The sequence below is a fragment of the Silurus meridionalis genome, chromosome 25 (assembly GCF_014805685.1).
Source record: "Silurus meridionalis isolate SWU-2019-XX chromosome 25, ASM1480568v1, whole genome shotgun sequence".
Taxonomy (NCBI): Eukaryota; Metazoa; Chordata; class Actinopteri; order Siluriformes; family Siluridae; genus Silurus; species Silurus meridionalis.
This window is the reverse complement of record NC_060908.1, coordinates 6,512,919-6,533,838: the sequence shown is the minus strand read 5'-3', so window position 1 is coordinate 6,533,838 and position 20,920 is coordinate 6,512,919. Positions and strand designations below refer to the sequence as shown.

The 20,920-nt window shown below is 38.6% G+C and overlaps 1 protein-coding gene across 2 annotated transcripts in view; it reads right to left on the bottom strand.

The window, feature by feature from the left end:
• Positions 1-20,920, bottom strand: part of LOC124379386 (E3 ubiquitin-protein ligase RNF43) — a 98,491-nt gene that overhangs the window by 38,697 nt on the left and 38,874 nt on the right. The window lies entirely within an intron of this gene.

Below are 20,920 nucleotides of genomic sequence, written 5' to 3'. Positions count from 1 at the left end.
TGCTTAAAACCCAACATAAATCTCCCCTAAATCCTTCATAAAAACAACAGGACAGAGTCTTCACCAGGGCTTAGCTCCCCTCGGCTTACTGTAGTAGGCCAAAGACTGGGGAGGAGAGCAAGGGAAGTTCCCCTGACCTCAGGCAGGAATGCCCAAGCATGACATCATTGATGGGTGAAACCTTTCAGAAAGTATGACATTATTTGGAACATGCAGCTGATACTGTCAGTGGAACAAGTGGAGGATAATTATTATAAAACTGGTCGCATGAATGCGAGACTAATGGAAGTGGTTGATCATAGTACAAACCTTCTCAGGAGCAAACTGAGTGCTGAGAAATATTTAATCATGTCAAAATACTGTCATCATCATCATCATCACTATTATCATCATCATCATCCAATTAACATGATTATGGAGATGACAGAATACATTTAAAATCTGGCCAGTGATATAATGCCTTCCTCAGCTAAACTGTATCTGGAGCAAATTCAGAGAACTTCAGTGTGCATCAGTCCAGAGAGACACGTCTTTTGTGGGGTTTTAAAATTCCAAAACGATGAGGAGTCTGGAAACTGAAATTGACACTCAGTTTTAACAAGGAGTCCGAATTCAGAACGTAAAAATGAGAGAAATTTGTCTGGCAACTCCTAGAAGATAGAGGTCTGAAATTGAAACTCCGTTATGAGTCCATTTTAAAGCTCAACATTTGTATTGCGTAACACCAAATGGATTTGTGTACAACCCTTACAATACCAGAGTTTTTTTTTTTTGAGACAACTAGGGTGCCTGGGAACTGAAAATCACAGTCTTGATTTCAACAGGGAACCCGAATCCAGCCACAAGACATGCATACAGTCACCACTCCTAATGTTGACAGCCTGAATGTTGACAGTGGTCGGTTCTGGCTGTCTGTCTCTGCTGGAAAGTGGACGAGATGTCCCCATCCCGCGCCTTTGTACTCGCACTTAAAAGCATTCCGCCGCCCGCCGTAGTTGGCCAACTAAAAATAGAACCAAAAAAAAAGTCTTGACAGCCTCAAAAACAAACAGTGGTGCAGAGAGCAGGGGAAAAATAAATAGTGGCTGTGGTGAGAAGTCAATAATTTTTTTTCTCCCCTCCCAGTTTTGCCCTATGGGTCTCCTTTTGTCCTGTGCCAGCAGTGGGGCCAGTTCATGTGCTGCCAATTCAGCTACGTTGCAAGAGTCATTCGCCTTTTGTCGTCCTTGATCTGTCTATTTCTACGTCCCCTAGGACTGAAACTATCCTCCACCCTTCAATTTACTTCCATGCAAAGATTGCACATGGAATGAGTGCCGTCCAAAAGGCTTCTGTTTCTGAAGTAACACTTACATGCTTCACGAATAATTGGACCAAATCCGGCAGGCAAATACGTAGACATAGATATCACCGTCTGATCCTTCATTACTTTAGTCAAACATGCAGAAAAAAGATATATTTATGGACAATTTGAGCAATTGAACAGGAGGAGGTGGTTCAGGGAGTGATTGGCAGGAAACTGGGGTCAGGGAGGCCCTTTATCCCTATTTCAAAGGCTTTACCCCCTGAGGGCCAGAGACTCAGCCAAGTCTAGTATGTGTCAGGAAAGAATTTCGTTCTCCAAATCCTGCGCCCAGACCTCTTTCTTTCGAACTCTCTCTCTGCTCTTTCCAACAGCACCAAAATACTTGGCCTGGAGCCGGCGTGTTGTTCCGACCCAGTTACCCGTGACAACTGTCTCTCTCACTGTGTGTCTATGTGCATCTGGGTGTACGTCTGCGAGACTTCGCTCAGCGCATCTAATCCGAACAGCAGTGTTATGCTCTGCAGAATCCTGCCAAGCTTCTCTCTTACATACAAACACTTACGTCTATGTGAAACACATCCTGGACTTGTTTTCTTAAGGCAGGTGCTAACTGTTGCATGCGAACATTGCAGAAGGCAGGCATCGGAAGATCGTGGGGTTTGAATCCTGACGATGCATGAGATTAGAATTGGTCCTGCTCTCAGGGTGGGGGGCATGGCATTACTCTCCTGTCAGTTGACACTAGCTAATCGTGGGCGTATCTAAACTTTGTAAGAAGTGCATTCAGCTGCTTTGTGAAACTGTTCAAACAGGGAAGTTTCATTAAAAATGATCATTTATTGTTTAACAAAATATCTCTGATAACCAAATCACAATGGGTTTATATAAATGCAACAGTACGATAGCTTTTGTTGTGGTTCTCAATCAGATCGAAGGAAAAAACATACCATGTCTTCATGGAAATAGTCAGAGGATTTGTGAACAAAGTTGTATTTCTTCCTATTTTTTATTCCTTTTTTTATATAATTGCCTAGACCTCGTCCCAGTGTGTCTATTCAAAGGCATAGAAAGGGTCCTTATTGCATTCTTGAACCAGACATCATGCCAAATCTAGGCTTGACAAAGAGTCTATGAATTAAATTTAAGCCAGACCATTGAAAATACAGATGTCTTTCAATGTTTTTGACAAGTCAGCCTCAGGCCAATATTTATAGGATAACAAAATACAAAGCTTACAAATTGGTACACATCCCGAAGACATTCAAAAATCACTTTTCAAAAGGACATTCTGAAGATATTGTATTTTGGATTTCAAACGAATTCATCAAAAGCACAGAATTTCTCCTTGCTAGCAGTTGGCTTAGCTGCTGTACTCTGTATAGCTATCAAAATCCCAGCTATTATCTTTTGTTTACCGAGTCATCAGCAATGACAAAATAAGACACGCTAAGTGTTTTTCCATTTCCGGAGTCAAAGAACAAAAAGATGCCCCACTCAGATTAATAGGAACAGGCATGCGTTGTGAAAGCGCTCATCTTTTAAAGTCTTAAATCCGGAGAATGCTGTAATATGCTGTAAAACTAGGTAGCAACCAATAATTCAATTAGAGAAGTTCCTTATTCATTACAGCTGCTGGAACTAATCTTTTTAAAATCAAAGAAAGTGAAGACACTCCTAAGTTTTACTGGTGCATCTTTCGAAGAAACCAAAAAGTTTGTGTGTGTGTTCATTGAGAAATTAAGGACATTAGAGCACTACTGCTGTCAAAACAGCAGTGGAGTCACATTTCACCTTCATCCTTTAGCACCACATCCACTGAGACAGAGAACTGAGGAGGGAAAAAAAAAGCACAATCTGCCGAGAAATTGATACTATAATGACTGTAGCGCAATTACTGCACAACCTGAGAAAAAAGAGAGAGAGAAAAGGAGAGAAAGAGAGAGAAGGAGACGTCGGGTTGTCTGTGGAGTCAATGAGGAGGAATTGGAGGTATTGTGGCAGTTTCCGAGAAGTGGAGCAGCAGGCCAGGGGGCGTATCGGGGCAGACTACAGAAAGGAAGCCTCTGTAATCTCACTCACTGAGAAACACTGGGGATACGCCATTAGCAGCAAATTACTGAAAAAAATTACTTTTTAGTAGATGTACAGCTGCAACCCAAAAGCTCTTTAAACATTCTTCCATTCTCAACCTTTTTAGCATTTAATTTGCTGGTCAGTCTTTCTGTTTAGACCCATTACTGGATCTACTTTTGATAGGGGAAGATGGTGTTTACCAATATGAGATTTATCAGTAAAAGATGTTATATATAAAATATATATTCTATGAAGATTCCTTATGAGAATCACATTTTTCTATCAGACGTGGACAAGTAGAAATAATACTCAACTTTTCCATCCTAAATCACATTGTTTCGTTCACTGTCACTTTTTAAATTAAATGTAATATATATTTGACCTGCAGCAGATGTGTAAGTGTTGCCTGTATAGTGTTCGATAGGGTGGGCTGTTCATGCATGCATGCCTGATGGGACGTTTTCGACTAGTTAAGTCTGTTTTTGACAGATAGGCTATTCTATGTAATGTGTATGTTGCTGAGGTTGGTGGAGCAAGTAAACGAAAGCACTAAGTTGCTACAAGAAACCTTCTCTTCGAAATCCTTTGTGCACGCAACAACCTGGCTGATGGAATTTCTAGAAAATGTATTGTAGCTGTTAGGTTTGTAGTTATGGCACAGCCTTAAGTCATATACATTTTAAAAGTATACATTATACTGACAATTATGCGCACAATTTAAAAGTTTTTTTTAGTTCCACTGGATTTTGGAGTGTGCTTGTGGAAATCTGTGACCATTTGTCCACAAGGGTGTTAATAAAGGCAGGGACTGATGTAGGGTGAGGTGAGGAGACCTGGGGTGCGGTCAGCATTCCAATTCATCCCAAAGGTGTTCAATAGGGATGAAGTCAGAACTCTATAGAAGGTCATTCAAGATCTTTCTGTGTAAAGCATATCTTTATGGTCCTGGCTTTATGCACAGGGGCATTGTCTTGCTGGAACTGGTTTAGGTCTCCTTGTTCAAGTGTAGGGAAAATTTCATGCTACCACTTTTCAAGACATTGTTTGTGAACCACATATGGCTTGATAATACATGTGTAGGACACGTCAACACCATTGGCAAAATCAGAAACTATACTTTTTCATTTTTCATATTCATTCCATAGTCATATTGGCCATAACAGTGATTTCTTATCATTTGTATATATTGTGTATAGGATAAATTATTAAAAATAATTTTTAAAGTTATAAAAACATTATACAATTGCCAGATGACATGGTGGCATGCTTATATGTCACGTTGCTTCCGCTCCAATAATCAATATTTAATATGTATAGAAATACGCAGTGCATGTAATTATATAATACAACTGTTTAAGTACATTAACATGACTATTTTACTGGTGCAACTGCACTATAAAAGCCAGTCATAAAGGTATACTTTCACACGCCTAACTGCTACACACACGCTACCCAGCAGAGGGGGTAAAGTCCTTTAGGGCTTACACACTCGCACACTTTTGTCAGAGAGGGGACAGACCACAGACATGCTTTACTGCACCAGCAACCTTCCAGAATCCTTATGTGAAAGTGAAACAGCACACACACACACACACACACACACACACACACACACACACACACACAGACACAGACACAGACACAGACACACAGACACAGACACACACACACATATTTGGGAGGATCATCCTGTTAGTACCTCTCTCGTAGTCTTTAAACTTTATATGAGTAGTAAGTGCTAAAAGTTAAGCATATTGATTGACCTTTAACCTCTGACCCAGGAAGAAGTCCACAGTCATGCTGTAGAATGTTATTAACCTCCGTGTTCAAAGAATTGCGTCGGTTTACCGTGTCTCGTTTTTTTCACAGTGCTGCCAACACATACAGACACACTCATAGTCATGCATACACCTTTTGCTAGTGATTTCCATTTCAAAGACAAGGACGAGGGTAAACAGACACTTCTGTGACAGGAGCATGAGTCGAGTATTTGATTCGTTTTCATTGTGTCAGCCATGTTTCAAGTCCACCTGCTCTTTCCCACTATTGCCATTTTGCATTTAAAGCATTTGGCAGACTGTGTGCGTGTGCGTGTGCGTGTGCATGTGTGTGTGTGTTGTGTGTGTGCATTTTAAGGTCAATCTATGATGGGCCAATCAGGAGTCGCTCTTGTATGCATGACAGAACAATGAGAAAATAATACAATAGGGACAAAGTCTGAAATTGGAGATGATCTTAACTGGCTATTCTGCTCTGATAATTTGAGTAACAAAAAGGAATAAGTAATGTAACACATAACTTCCAGCAGATGTTCCCACACCAATAAACATTAGTACAAATTATATATATATATATATATATATATATATATATATATATATATATATATATATATATATATAAATAATGTTTAATTCTTCACTAAATAAATCAGCTTTGGTAAATTGCTTTGGTGACACCTGACCTTAAGATTGGGATGTGCTTTTTGAGCATCCTATTCTACATTATGTCCAAATTAGCTTTCACTATTTTGGGAAGATGTTCCACTTAATTTTGGAGCATGATTGTGTATATTTGTGCTCATTCAGCAGATGAGGAGGAACCACATATGGCTGGAAAAGTCAGATGTCCCAATACTTATACAGTGTGTAAGACAGGTCCGGGGAGAATCTTTATTTGCTCTAAACTAGCTACCTCTCCCCCACCTTGTTTCTACTATAATGTTTCAGCGTGCACTAAATCTGTATTCCACATACGCTAAATCAGATTTTGACCCTGCTACGTGAACGAAGCCATGCACACCCATCCGTCATCACCTCTCTTGATAGCTTTCATTGCTTTCATTAGTGTGTGTGTTTAAGGGAAACTTCTGTCATCTTCCAGCCTTTGTGGATGGATCAAGATGAAGCTGAAGACCCGTAACTCTGGCTGTTATTTTTCAGTCTGCTTGTGCGCCTCATTGCCTTGCCTTTCACTACTTTTCGGACAAAAAAGAGATGACTGGAGCTTTGCCACTTGCAATTGCAAAGGAGCAGTCTATCTGTCTTTCTCTCGCCACCCAGACACACACTCTCTCTCTCACACACACACACACACACACACACACACACACACACACACACACACACACACACACACACTAGTCACTACACTCCCGTGTTGGCGCCACTCTGACCCGTACCCACATTGCGATGCACCCGCTACCCCCACATCACGCGTTTTTCATTTCTTCTATGAAAGAGACACCAAGTCCACCAGCACTAACTCTCTCTCTCACACACACACACATGTTTATTCCAATTCAGACTCATGTCAACATTCCATCAGGGGCCAAAATAATGAGTTTTGCATAGTGTCAAGCCTCCGGGGGAACTTCATTGATGAAAACTATGTTGTTTCAGCTGCAATCAGGGTTACTTGAGAACGAACACCCTCCAGTGAGCGAATATTGAGTGCTAATGCTAATGTTTGGAAAGCAGGCACTAAGACGAAAACGATCAGATTTCACATTAGGGATTGTTCCAAACTCACAATTCCAAACGAATATTGAAAAAGATCTACACAGACAGCTGTGGTGTGACACTTCAGACATAACCGCAGCAATTGGGGCCCGTATATACAATGCTGAAACGATCTGTATATTCGTAGTACTGATCTGCGTGATAGAATTCGTAACGTAGCATTGCCATAAAGCTTGCACTGAAATGACAAGAAGGTCACATTTTGTCTTGAGAAACATACATGAAACACTAGAATGATTTTCTTTTCAAAAGAAGGAAAGCACTGCCCTTTTTTCCCTCACTTCCTGTTGTTATTTCTTTATGTCCTGTTGCTAAAACTAATCAAGGGAGTGCTGGAGTGTCGTACATCGTGGACAGGCGCACATAAACATACACATTTAAAATGAACCACATCAAGGAAGGACGTTTCATTGTTGTTTCTTTTTCCGAGCGTAAACATGGCTGCTTCGTACAATCGGGTGCCATAGTAACGCATGCCGCATGATCCCTGTGCACCAATCATTTACAAAGTTCGGCTAAACAAGCAGCCAATTACAACCTAAACTCTCCACAGGCCGGGTAGCAAAAACAAGCCTAAGCACATTTCCCAATGGCATTATCTTTCTTAACTTTTTATTTTTGGGATTGTAAAACATACACACAAGGACCAATAGCTGGTCACATCGGATTACCAGTGGAGGATGAAGCATTTAAAAAACTTTCCTTTCTGTAATCCTTCCATAGAATCACAGATGTGAATGAAAGGTCACGGCATCGGAAGCCAATAAACAAACAGCGCCCATGCGAGTCTAGTAAAAGCTCTATGTGGCACCAGATATTTTTCAACAGGGGATTGGTGGAGCGCTTGGGTGCTTCAATTTATGGGTGTGTTCATATAGCAGGATGATGGTATACCACAAATAGTTACACTGCTGTGTGTGTTTACCAGTATAGATGACTTCCGAAAAAAAGATTTTTACAGGTTTTAATTTTAAATAAGAACTTTCTTTGTCTAGTTGAATCCTGCAGCGCAAAGATTTGATCATAGTCATCAACAACCTGCAACAAAATGTTTTATTTATTTTAGCATGTGATGTTGAGTTTTACTTTTTATTCCGGGAATGCCAAAACCAGTTCACCATAGGGTATCATGTACAGTATGCAAACATACAAACACTTATTTACACCTGGGACAATTTGCATTATATGCACAAAAGTTCTGGGACACCTGACTTTTCCAGCCATATGTGGTTCTTCCCCAAACTTTTACCACAAAATTGGAGGCATTCAATTGTATCGGAGGTCAAAGGATGCTGTAAAATATAATTTTTCCCTTCACTTTAACTCGGGGACCCATACCTCTTCCAGCATGACAATGCCCCCGTGTACGAAGTCAGATCCATGAACATATGGTTTACGTTGGTTAGAGTGGGAGATATTGAGGGAGAGCTCTGACCTCGGCCCTATTGAACATCTTTAGGATGAAGTGAAACGCTGACTGCACCTCAGGCCTCATACACGAAACTTCAAAAGGTAATTATGCTTTTTAATTATACATACTGTTCTAAAAGGTGTACAGTAGCTCTCTTTAAAAATGCAAACAGATACTGACTAAAAAAAAAAAAACTATAGAGCTATTTTGCCATCCATTTTTCATCCCTTAATAATGCATATTAGGAAAAGAGCAGTTCAGCATCTCAGGTGAACAAAATGGATCCAAGAAAGAAGCTGATAAATTCCAATGAAATTATGAATTGGACTGCAACATGACATTGCAACCCTGTGCTAATCCTTCTGCAATAGGGTTTGTTATATGAGGCTATCACCTGGATTAATCAAAAAGATATTTGATAGATAGATAGATAGATAGATAGATAGATAGATAGATAGATAGATAGATAGATAGATAGATAGAAATAGATAGATAGATAGTTTAGTTTTGAGGAAGAAAAAAGAATAGGGGAGGATAGACTGAAAGGGTAGTAGTTGCAGAGTCTATGGCAGACAGCCAGAGAGAGAGAGAGAGAGAGAGAGAGAGAGAGAGAGAGAGAGAGAGAGAGAAAGGGATAAAATGAGGGAGAGAGATCCGAGATCCTCCCGGAATGCCATGGAAAAACGAGAGGCAGGAATGTCGACTCCTCTCAGCAGTATAAACATCGCCAGCCTGCAGAATGCTGCCGCTCTTCTTTGAAGTTACTGATCCGCCTCTCTCTCTCTCTCTCTCTCTCTCTCTCTCTCTCTCTCTCTCTCTCTCTCTCTCTCTCGCTCTCTTCCTCCCCATATATATATCCCCATTTCCTTGTTTCTTAATCTGTTTATTTTGCCACACTGATCTTAAGAATTGATAACGAGAAAAGAATCCGCTCTGTATTAGTGCCACACAGCTGTCGTATTAGAACCGTTGCATAAGAGTTTTTGAGTCACATATGCGAGCACAAACACATTTCTAATGTACAGCCAGAATATATGTTTAATGAGTTTACAAAGTCTAGTGAAGTACAATCAAATTCTCTTTATCTGTCTCTATTAATCTATCTCTCTCTCTCTCTCTCTCTCTCTCTCTCTCTCTCTCTCTCTCTGTGTGTCATTCTCTATCTGATATGAGACATCTCTTAATAACCTAATAGATATCACTTCACTGTCAACACACATTAGATTTTGTAACACTGTACACACAAGAGCCTTTCTAAAAGTCAAATCTGGTATTTTATATTTTTTCCTACCTGCTCACAACCTGCTTTACCATTACCCATTTTTTAACTATGCAAATATGGATAGTTATATTTATTGGCTAGCTACTAGCAGGTTAATACTTTTTCTGGTTCGCTCTTTTCTGAGCCTTATAGAAAAGTCTAATTGTTTTTCAAATACTTAAACGAAAATTTGTAGCATGTAGTAAAACTAGCTTGTGACATTAATTTTATTAAAAGTCTGAAAATTGTACGCTAAGTCAATATGGATGACAAACAGTAATCTCTCTTCTGAACAATATGATAAGGTATGATTATTTACAGAATTTTAACAGCTTTAGAAATTGTATTATTACTACTTTAAGCTGTTAAAAACCTTAAACCTTAAAATAAACACTACCTAACTTGCTGCCTAAAGCCATCTAAGTGCAGAGTGCTAGACAAATAAATACAGGGCTGGACATTAACCCAGGTGTCTGGGACTCACATTCCTAGTTGCTTGGAAGGCAAAAAGGTACAGTAGGCTGGTTATATATAATCACCAGCTTTTTAAACTTATTTATCTAAAAACTAAAGAAAGCTCTCCCCTCCCCTACATTTGTAAAAGTAATTTCTTGCTTTAATATGCCAGTTTGCAATGTAAAACACATTCCAATTGGTTCACATGTGGTGGCACAATGCAAATAAATGCAACATTTTAACCTGGGTAAATGGGCAAGTACAACATGGGACAGGACAAACACCTTAAAAGCACCTTGAACCATTTACTTCCCTCGTTGTTATCTAAATAACAATTATTTGTCCACCACTGTATTAACGATTTGTTGTATCCCTTAAGGCAATTGTGTCATATCTACTGACTGTGTATTTGCCCTCTTCCACTCTAATCAATATGTCTCTGTGTCCACACCTGTCTACACAAAACTCGCCGAGACCATTCAGGAAGTGTCTCAACCTAGACCTGTCTGCAAAACTGTTTAATTGGTCTTAAGTTTAAGGAATTGAGTCAGCTCCACCTGTTTAAACTGAGACTAAAACACTCATTACATGCAATTACCAAAGCCATTTAAATCCCAGTCTCTGTGCACTTCTTTTTGACTGCCTCTAGACAGCCAATACACATAGACAGCTATGTACCACGGACAATACCCAGCAAGATATAAGATGCCTCACGTTAACATGCTCTGTTTAGGTAATGGTCCTGCAAGTACACAGATGAGGACAGCTGCAGAAATACTGGACGCACACCAATTATAAGAGGGCTTCTATTTTTCACAGCCTAGTGCCACCTTGGTTGAATCAGAGGCTTAGGCGCCAGCCAGGTGGGGGGTGGCAATTGGGGTTTCGGAGGTTAGAGGTACAAGGAAATGAAAGAAGAAAAAGAGAATGCTCTCTATCTCCGTTTGTCCTGCTGGCTTCTTTGGCTTCCTTTCCTAAACCCCATCAGAGAAAACGCGAAAGCCATCGTCCAAAAAAAAAAACCCTAAAAGCCCTGCGTGCAAGTGTGCGCCGCTTGTTTCCCTCATTGCCTCTCTTTAAAGTATATTTTTGACATAATTACAGAAGAGCACAAAACGTCTTGAGTCATCCTCAAGGCCTACACAACACACACACACACACACACACACACACACACACACACACACAGAGAGAGAGAGAGAGAAACACACTAGCCTCCCAGCTTCTACCACAAGGGCTGCCATTCTGCACCACTTTCTTCTGAATCTCTTGCTTTTTTCATCTTCTCCCTCCTGTTTTCTCCTTGGGCGTTTGGGCCACAAGGAACAGAAGAAGCAACAAACAGGTCTTCAGCATTCCAGCTCACTTTATATATAATTGTGGCATGTTTTATATATAAACAGACTCTGGATCCCAGCTGAAATCCTCCAAGGACAGACTGGTTTATCTTGTGGACAATGCCAGAACCTGGAACCCCCTAAAATGCCATGGTGTCCCTGCTGATAAAAGACTTGGTATAAACCTCGACTCAACTGAGACATGTGTTTTTCCGGAGATGAGATTCCTGGCACAGTAGCAGAAGCAGACACAGGCCTCGTGTTTTGAGGACCATTTTATTGGCACACTGCTCCCGGAACGGATTGGAAATCATTCTCCTCCTTCATGACATATGGAGAAAAGGGAGAGAAAGAGCAAACAAGAGACAGCGAAAATGAAAAAAGTACGAGTCCAATGAGAGTTCCATGGGGCTCCTTAACGTATTTCCCGCAGGAATATTTATTTCAATCTCCTCTTCTTCAAAGGGCTTGTTTCTACCATACACCACCAATTGTTAGTTCAAAGACCAGAGCTACATGAACACCAAGGCGTGTTTTTATAGAATCTACAGATTCAACATACAATGTGTCAAACTCATCAAAAATCGTCCGGAAGCCGCCAATATGCGCTCTTAAATGGCCTCCTAGTGTGCTGTTGGGAAAACGTTCCAGGTAATTTGATTCAATGATCACAAGCCATTTGGAAGTTTGAACGCTCTCCATTTTTGGGCAGATTACTTGTGCAGATCTGCAAGGCTGTTTGGAGATCAGCAGTTCCTGGAATTCTCGATCTAGCAGCTTGACTGCAGTGACATCTGGCTTCAATGCCATTCCTCTCTGGAACAGTGCAAGAGAATTGGCTGAGTGCTCAATTCAACACCACAAAAACATCCAAAAGCCAAATATCTGTCAAAAATGAGCTCATCGTAATGCAAACAGACTTTATACCGAGAACCTTATCTGGCCCCCCCTAAACGGAAGAAGGGTGATGCTAGTTTGGTGAATTAGTTCAATCGTATTAATGAAACATCAAACAAACAACAAATCTCATTTTATGATTCGACACAAGCTGTCTGTACTTTTTTTCAGGGCAACCGTGTAAGAATAGACGACACCACAGCAAGAGCGGTACTTCTGACACTTGGTGCCCATGGAAACGTCAGTTGGGCAACCACACCAAGCCGTTGGTAGGAGTTTAAGGAATTCAGCATAATCATAGCTCCTGTTCCAGACCCTTGATGTTGTTTCTTCTTCCATTCTGTGGTTAAAAGTGGATCAAAGGCGCCAGTGTTAGGCGAGGCAAAGCTGTAAGTAATATCTCTCAAAGCGAGGTGGATAAAACCTGTATGACCAAAGTATTGCTAATCACCTGTCTTGCATCTGTGTCCTATACAGTGGCCTCAGAATTATTGGAACACTTTATTTAGTTTGAGCAACAATGGATTAAAAAAGAATAACACATGCAGTGAGTGATTTGTTAAGCTCAAACATACAAGGACATTGTATTGTATATTTTAAAAGAGTAAATGAATGAATCGTTACTTTTTTGTTTAAGACGACATTTTTTAGCATCTTGTGTAATCCTTTTTTTTATGCAGCCATTTTTTGCTATAAACTACAAATAAACTGCTGTTGTCTTGCATTTTTCTAGCGCCAAACAAAGAGACGTGAAGCAAACACACACACCTGGCATCCGAATGACTCAGACCGAAAATATTGCTTTATTAATTACAGTCATTATCTGGCTGATATGATCCAGCTGTCTATGAATACAGGTAATGCCGGGTCACAAGTTCAAAAGAAGTCCTGGCCTACAGCGCAAAAAAAAAAAAAAAAACGCTTAACTAATCAGTCACTTTATGCCAGTAGATAGTGCTGAGAGAAACATGAGAGAATGACAGGAAGACAGACAGGAGGAAGAAGCTCCAGCCTGGGGCAAGGTGGAAAGGGCATTTTGCCAAACTAGTGCTTGACCTTTGACCTTGTCTCAGAGCACACTGTTCAGGAATCAGACATATGAAAGGTGAAAAGTGTGCTCATCTCGAGGCGACAGTTAGTACCACGGGATCACCTACTGCCCCAAGCCCTCAGGCCTTTACTAGGGAGTCGGGATGGCTGAGAGTCTGTATGCATGGTAGACGTCTCAATGGCAGAACAACTAATTGATTTGTTTTAACTCCATTTTGGACCTCAAAGTTTTCGGTTTAAAAGACAGACGAGGAAAACGCACTAAAAAGTACAAAAGAGACGTAAAAAATCGGCATAATTTTTAAAGACAGATTTTTTTGTAGGCATGCCTGAACAAAAACTCATACACACCTGCATACTGGAGTGAGAATATGAAAGAGAGTGTGAGGGGGATCTAATTAAAAGGAGAAGAACAAGGGTAAGAACAAGAAGGGAAGAAAATGTCAAATCCTTTGTAATCGTGGCCCACCATGGTTAGTACACACAGAAATGAAAATGTGAGCAAGGGTTTTGTAGAAAATGTTGCAGTCTTTTGTTTTCTCTCCCCTCATTTTTTCTCTGACACCAGTACTACCATGTGGGTGGGCTGCAAAATCCCATTCAGATTTATTGCACACGTGCATGCACACACTCACACACAGACTCTCTCTTTCTTTTTCTCTTATGGGAGAGCCACAATTGTGGTTGAAATTTACTTTTGACTTTGTCAAGCTTTAAAAGAGTTGTGCTTTTTTACTGAAAGGCCAGCTATAAATGTAATTATAGGTTGTTTTCAATACATAAGAATGCTTTATGTGGGTAGTGTAGTCAGTCACATGTACAAAACCAGTATAATAGCAAAACAAGTAACACATGCTCAAATGCATATAGGGCAATCATAATTAGCAGGTCTCGTCTTAAAAGGGTTGACTTTTAATATTTAAAAAGGCTGTGCAGGAATATTCACAATTCTGACTGCTGGGATAAACAAGTTCAATATTGTTATATTGAAGACTGAATGTAAAGGTAAATGTTTTTATTTGTATTTTTACTTAAACGTTTTTTTAGCAGTAGCTCTTACTGATTTAATTGATTTTGAAAGGCATAGTTTGTGCTATAAAGCCATATAAGCAGTAGAATTTGAAGACTTAAATGGCTTGAAAAACAATGCATAAAGATGTTATAAGCATCAATGTTAAAAGCATCATTTACTTTTTGCTAAGTCAGTGGGTTGTGTTTTTCCTTAGCAATGGTTTAGCAATGTCTATAAGAGGACCTTTCACAAAAAAAAAATTTACTTCCTATTAGTATGGTTGTTAAGAACACAATAAAGAACCTATGATGCATGCTTGAAAACCTTGCTCTCAGAAAAAAAAAAAAAAACACTTTTAAACACTAAAAATCCATATTCGGAAATCCAGCAATTCATTGACACAAAATATGATGTGCATTAGCTGCCAGGTAAACCCTCACATCACACAAAAAAAGGGCCTTTGACGCTACTGTTTACAAAGCCTATAAGAGTAACCATCTTCTATGGTTGAATGGAAAAAGGGTGGCAACACAAAAAAGTTCCAAAATCCCCAACTGCACAGCTCAACTGATTTAAACGTAGCCAAAGAAACAAAAGAAGATAGAGACAAAGAAGAAGAGATATTTTATTAAAGGGTTCTAAAAGCAAAGTTACTTAAAGCTTCTAGTAATATATGACAGAATCCAGTTCTGTGTCTTATGGCTGTATTTACTCTTTTTTTCATTTGAGCAAGAGGGATATTTAGCAGATTATTGTTAATGTGTGTGAGTCACGGTGCTTAAATACATGCCCTGTCAGGTCTGTTTGAATGACTGTAATACGGTGAGGTCAAAAAATAGACACTCGACTATTTTACTGCCTGACTGTGGCTGTAAAAGAAATCAGCTATAAATTAATGAAATACCCCTTATCAGACACCCTTTACCATGACAATGGCTTTGATGCTGGATATTGACCCTGTTGAATTTATTTGTTTGTTGAATATAAGAAGCTTTCTATATCAGGACAGTCACTTATATTTTCATAGAACAAAGAATGTGTGTATTTATATATTTTATATAGACAGTCTGTGTCTTTTCACAGATTTTTGCTAACAAATCTAGGTTGCTTACATAAGATGGTCAGTGCAAGCTAATCTGTTGCGACTTTTTTTTTTTTTATTTTACAAATGTTCCTATTCTTCACTTTTAACAATTGCCAGACAACTAAACAAGAAAAACTGACCAGATTTCCTGACGCAAAGTCATATTTTTCATAATATTGACTGCAGACACTAATCAGATCTAATCTACAAGAATTTCCGTGATTTTTGTTTTTTAAATCAGATCCATAAATGTTTTCAGTCTTCGGTTCTAAAATTAGCTGCAAAGAGCTAATTCAAACTAAACTGTGGTCAAACTGCAGTCATACTTTTAATGTCATACTCATATTTGTTTACTTCATTTCTAATACTAGCCATATTTATACATATTCTGACAGGACTTCTGAGAGAAATTTTAAGTCACATACATACAACCTGCACTCCAAAACTAGCTAACACCAGCTAATCTGACAGGATTTGTAAGGCATAGTCCATGGCACATTTATAAGAATACATGAGCTTCACTGCTATAAATAGATAGATAGCTACCACAAGCTAATCTGAATTTTATAGTCATAAGCCATATTCATAAATGTTCACTGCTAACATTAGACGGCTAGCTAAAAGACTGCAGATCAAATAAGGTGTGATAAAGTGATTAAAGTTAAGCGCGTTCACATACATTTAAATTCAGATTCTTAAAAGGGTAATTGTTTAACACTAGCAATATAGTTAAACCAAGCTAAGCCATATTTATAAACAGTCATTATCTTTACAGGAAACCCTAGCTAGCTGTCTCAACTCGGCTGACATCTATATCTATGATCTGAAACCTGATACCTCTGATAGCTAGAAAGCCTATTGTTTAAGAAGTAAATCTTTGAGGTTAAAAATGGCTTCAAAGATGAGATTTTCGATATATAGTTTGTCTGTAGACTCTCCTTCTTATCTTCTCTAAGAGTATATACTTTTTTATATACAGTCTACAGTCTACTAAAATAACATACAACCCAAATTCCGGAAATGTTGAGACATTTTTTTAAAATTTGAATATAATGAAAACTTGAAGACTTTCAAATCACATGAGCCGATATTCTATTCACAATATAACAAAAAAATATCTTACACTTTTATGTACAAAAAATTTGCTCTTTTAAAATGTTATGCCTGCTACAGGTCTCGAAAAAGTTGGGCTAAAAATTCCAGAAATTAAAAAAATATTCAGCTGGAAGAACATCTAGCAACTAATCAAGTTAATTGACATCAGGTCTGTAACATGATGAGCTATGAAAGGGATGTCTTAGAGAGGCAGAGTCTCTCAGAAGTAAAAATGGGCAGAAACTCTTCAATCGGTGAACGACTGCGTAAAAAGATTGTGGAATACTTTAAAAACAATGTTCCTCAACGTCAGATTGCAAAGGCTTTGCAAATCTCCAGTACATAACATAAAAAAATTCTGAAAGACTGGAGAAATCTCGTGTGTAAGGGACAAGGCCGAAGACCTTTGTTGGATGCCCCATGTTTCATTGACATTACTAAATGGGCAGAGGAAAGCACTGTCAGTAAACACAATCTGCCGTACCATCTGTAGATGCCAACTAAAGCTCTATCATGCAAAAAAGAAGCCATATGTGAACATGGTCCAGAAGCGGCATTGTGTCCTGTGGGCTCATTTAAAATGGACTGTTTCAAAGTCTTTGGTCGATGATCATACAATTCCAAATTGGACATTATTGTTGAAAATCATGCATGCTTTGTCCTCCAGGCTAAAGAGGAGTAAGACCTTTCAGTGTGTTATCAGAGTTCAAAAAGTTCAAAAGCCAGGATCTGATATGATGGAATGGGGGTGCATAAGTGCATACGGAATGGGCAGCATGCATGTTTTGGAAGGCACTATGAATGCTGAAAGGTACATAAAGGTTTTTTAACCCACATATGCTTCCCCCCACATATTTCAGGGAAAGCCTTGTGTATTTCAACAGGACAATGCAAAACCCCATACTGCAGCTATTACAACAGCATGGCTTCATAGTAGAAGAGGCCGCGTGCTAAATTTGCAGTCCAGATCTTTCACCAATATAGAACATTTGGCGCATCATTAAAAAATATGCCATAGACGACCACAAACTCTTCGGCAGGTGGAAACCTGTATCAGGCAAGAATGGGACCAAATTCCAACAGCAAAACTCCAGAAACTCCTAAACTTAAAGCCCAGACGTCCTCAAAGTGTTTTGAAAAGAAGAGGAGATGCTACACCATGGTAAACATGCTCCCGTGCCAACTTTTTTGAGACATGTAGCAGGCATCAACTTTGAAAAGCATGAAAGTGTAAAACTAGTTTAAACATTTGTCAAACGTTAATTAAACATTTGTAAATAAAATATTGGCTCATGTAATTTAAAAGTCTTTTAGTTTTCATTCGATTCAAATTTTAAAACGTCCAAACATTTCTGGCATTATGTATATAATATTGTAATGTTGTAAACTTTAGATAGGTTAGTCAGTTATTGTGTATCTTGGTATATTGAATATTAAAATCATTCACAAAATTTGGCAGGCACCGTTATCCTGAGCAACTTTATCAAATTTATACTACTGAAAAGTTGGGGATTTTGGGCCTCATCCAAGGGCCCTGCAGTGGCAGGGAGGGGGACTTAAACAACCTCCCAATCACAAGTGCAACATCTTAAACACTGAGCTGCCATTTCCATAAATGTAATTATAATAATAATAACAATAACAATAAAAAAGATATATATATTTCTGCTATATGTTTCAACTCGAAGATGTCTATAATAACATTCAACAAGGCCAGGCTGAAATTTAACCTCACTATAGGACTTGAACTTTTGCTCAACAGAACTATTTGGGTATGTGTGTGTATACTTTCATGCCTACATATTTAGATACGTATCCGAAATACTTGTATAATGTGTTTTGCATTGTACAGTGGAGTGTAAATGTCTGAAATCACAGTGAAAAATCTAGGACTTTTTTATTTAAAACCAAAGAAAGAAAGTGAATACTCAATTTCCAGGTTCCTTTTTAAACGTAAGTAAATGTGTGATATCAACCAGGTTATCTGTGTTGTACAAAAGGTCAGATTTTCCTTTCAACTAATCTCTTCTATTGAAAGGTGACACTAGTTTTTTTAGCTCTAGATTTGCGCTAAAATTAATCAGAGGGTTTAAGCACAAATATGTGGAGCCTATGCCAGCTGTCGTTAAAACAAAAAAGAATGTGCCAAATACTAAGAAAGCCTGACATTCTTTGTTGACATTCATTTCAAAAACTCAAATTCCAACTTCAAGTTGTTGTCAGTAGTATGGTTTTTAAAGAAAGTTATTCAAAATAGTTTTTGAACCCCTTCTGTATGTAACAATATAGTTATTCAGTTGTACAACACCAATCTGGCAACCCCTGCTTCTAGGACGTGCACAGAGAGCAAGGCCGGGGTCAGCGATTTTGTGAGAAGCCAGGAGATTTATTGGTGAGGTCAGCTGCAGGTTAAGTGCCTCGCTAGGGTTAAACCCACATTTCCCCATAGGAGCTGACCTTGCAACCTTTCCTTTAGCTACAAATCCTGTGTTCTTACCGCTATGCCATAATTCACTCACACACGCTACAGGTAAACAGCTCTAACAGTAAACACTGTGAAGGAAATAACAGATTTGTTATCGGGTTAATCACTAACAAATTGCTACAGGAACTGTTCTTGATTAGAGATCAAGCGAAGTTCTGCCACCACTGTGTTTACATTTGTATGGACACCGTTTGGCAGGTGCTCTTTCCGCCAGATTTGTATCAGGTTATTCTAAAACAGCATAAAGAAAAACAGATGTCAGCCATGATACAGGGAAAAAAGTAAATCAGTGAATAAGTAAATAAATACTACATACATCATTGTTTGTTCAAGGGTCTCCATTCAATGTGGCTTAGCTCTTTGATCAGGTAAAGCATTTTTGATGAATGAGAGCCAAGATATGCCCTAACTTTTAAAATATGGTTTAGATTTGAACATAACCTAATTGAAATTAAGTTTTACACATGCAGGAGCAACACAGCTTTTTCTTTTGCTCAGCTGAGCAAGCTGAGCTTTCTACAAAAGCACCTAGTATGCCCCATTAATACTGGGGCGTTTTTTTGTTTTTATTCTGCCGAGATGCATGGCAATGTGAATGAATGGCGAAATTATGCTTTAGAAATAACACATGCTTGAAGCATACAGCACTAAAGTTACTTAAACACACACACACACACACACATATATATATATAGAGCCAAACGGTGCTCTTATATATATATATATATATATATATATATATATATATATATATATATATATATATATATATATACTAACAAAAAAGAATTACACCATGTAGCATGGAAAGGGTGTTGGTGCACTGGTGCATGTGTGAGCATATTATTCAGGACCCATATTATAGCCAGCTTTAATGTGGTTTAGTTCTCCCACAGCCCTGATTAACTAATCCATTCAGCTTTCAGCTTTCTGACTCAGCCCAACACTGACTCATATAAGACCCTCAGGAGTGACTGCACATGCTCATTCATCTATTCATTTGCTTCTCCCTGTCTCCCCATCTCCTCCATGTCTCTCTTTCTCTCCAGTCCTGAGGGTTTCCTGTGCCTTTGTGACACACCTGACTGGAGTCATTAACTCTGGTGCATGTGCAGTCTTGATCCAAACCAGTGACTCGTCTCTCTCTTTCCAAACCTCATTTCTATTTGTTTTGTAATCATGTCTAAAAATTAATCAGGTTGACTGAGAATTCATGTTTGTTCCAAATCAACTAAATATCCAAAATTGCCTTATCCCATACAAACCATAAGTCTTGCTGGCCTGTAGTACACTCTATTACAGATGAACCGTAAATTATTATATTGGTTTGTTCCTAAAAATAATATTCTTGGATGAAACACATTCTATTTCATTCATTTGTTACACTACTGTAAGCAACTAGTGATTCTAGTGCAAGAAGAAGTCAGCCAGTGGAGGGCGACTTGGCAATCCTTGCCAAATAAAATAGTGGGAAAAGGAAGAAATAATAACTTGGAGATAAAAAGGGAGGTGTGGAAAGGGAGGTAGGATCAAAGAAAAGATAAGGGAAAAAATAATAAACGAAATGAACAAAAGACTGAAAAAAAAACCTTTTGGAATCATGCAACGCCTTTTGTCAGGGATTAATATATTAGACCCAATAAATAGAAATTAAGCAGCCTATTTAGATGGACATTTTTGTGAAATGTGGCTTTACATTTATAACCTTATTAAAGAAATATGTACAAAATAGCTGTGGCTTTGTAGCACAACATCAAAAAGTTATTAACCAGTGGAGTTAATTGAAAGCTCAGATAAATTATTAACATATTGACAGCCTCATTATTCTTTCAAAGAAATATATAAAAAAACACACCTGTTGCTTGATGGAGAAACAGGTGGAAAAGAAGTAATAATAACCTATCATCAGAAAGGAAGAGAGAGATAGAGAGA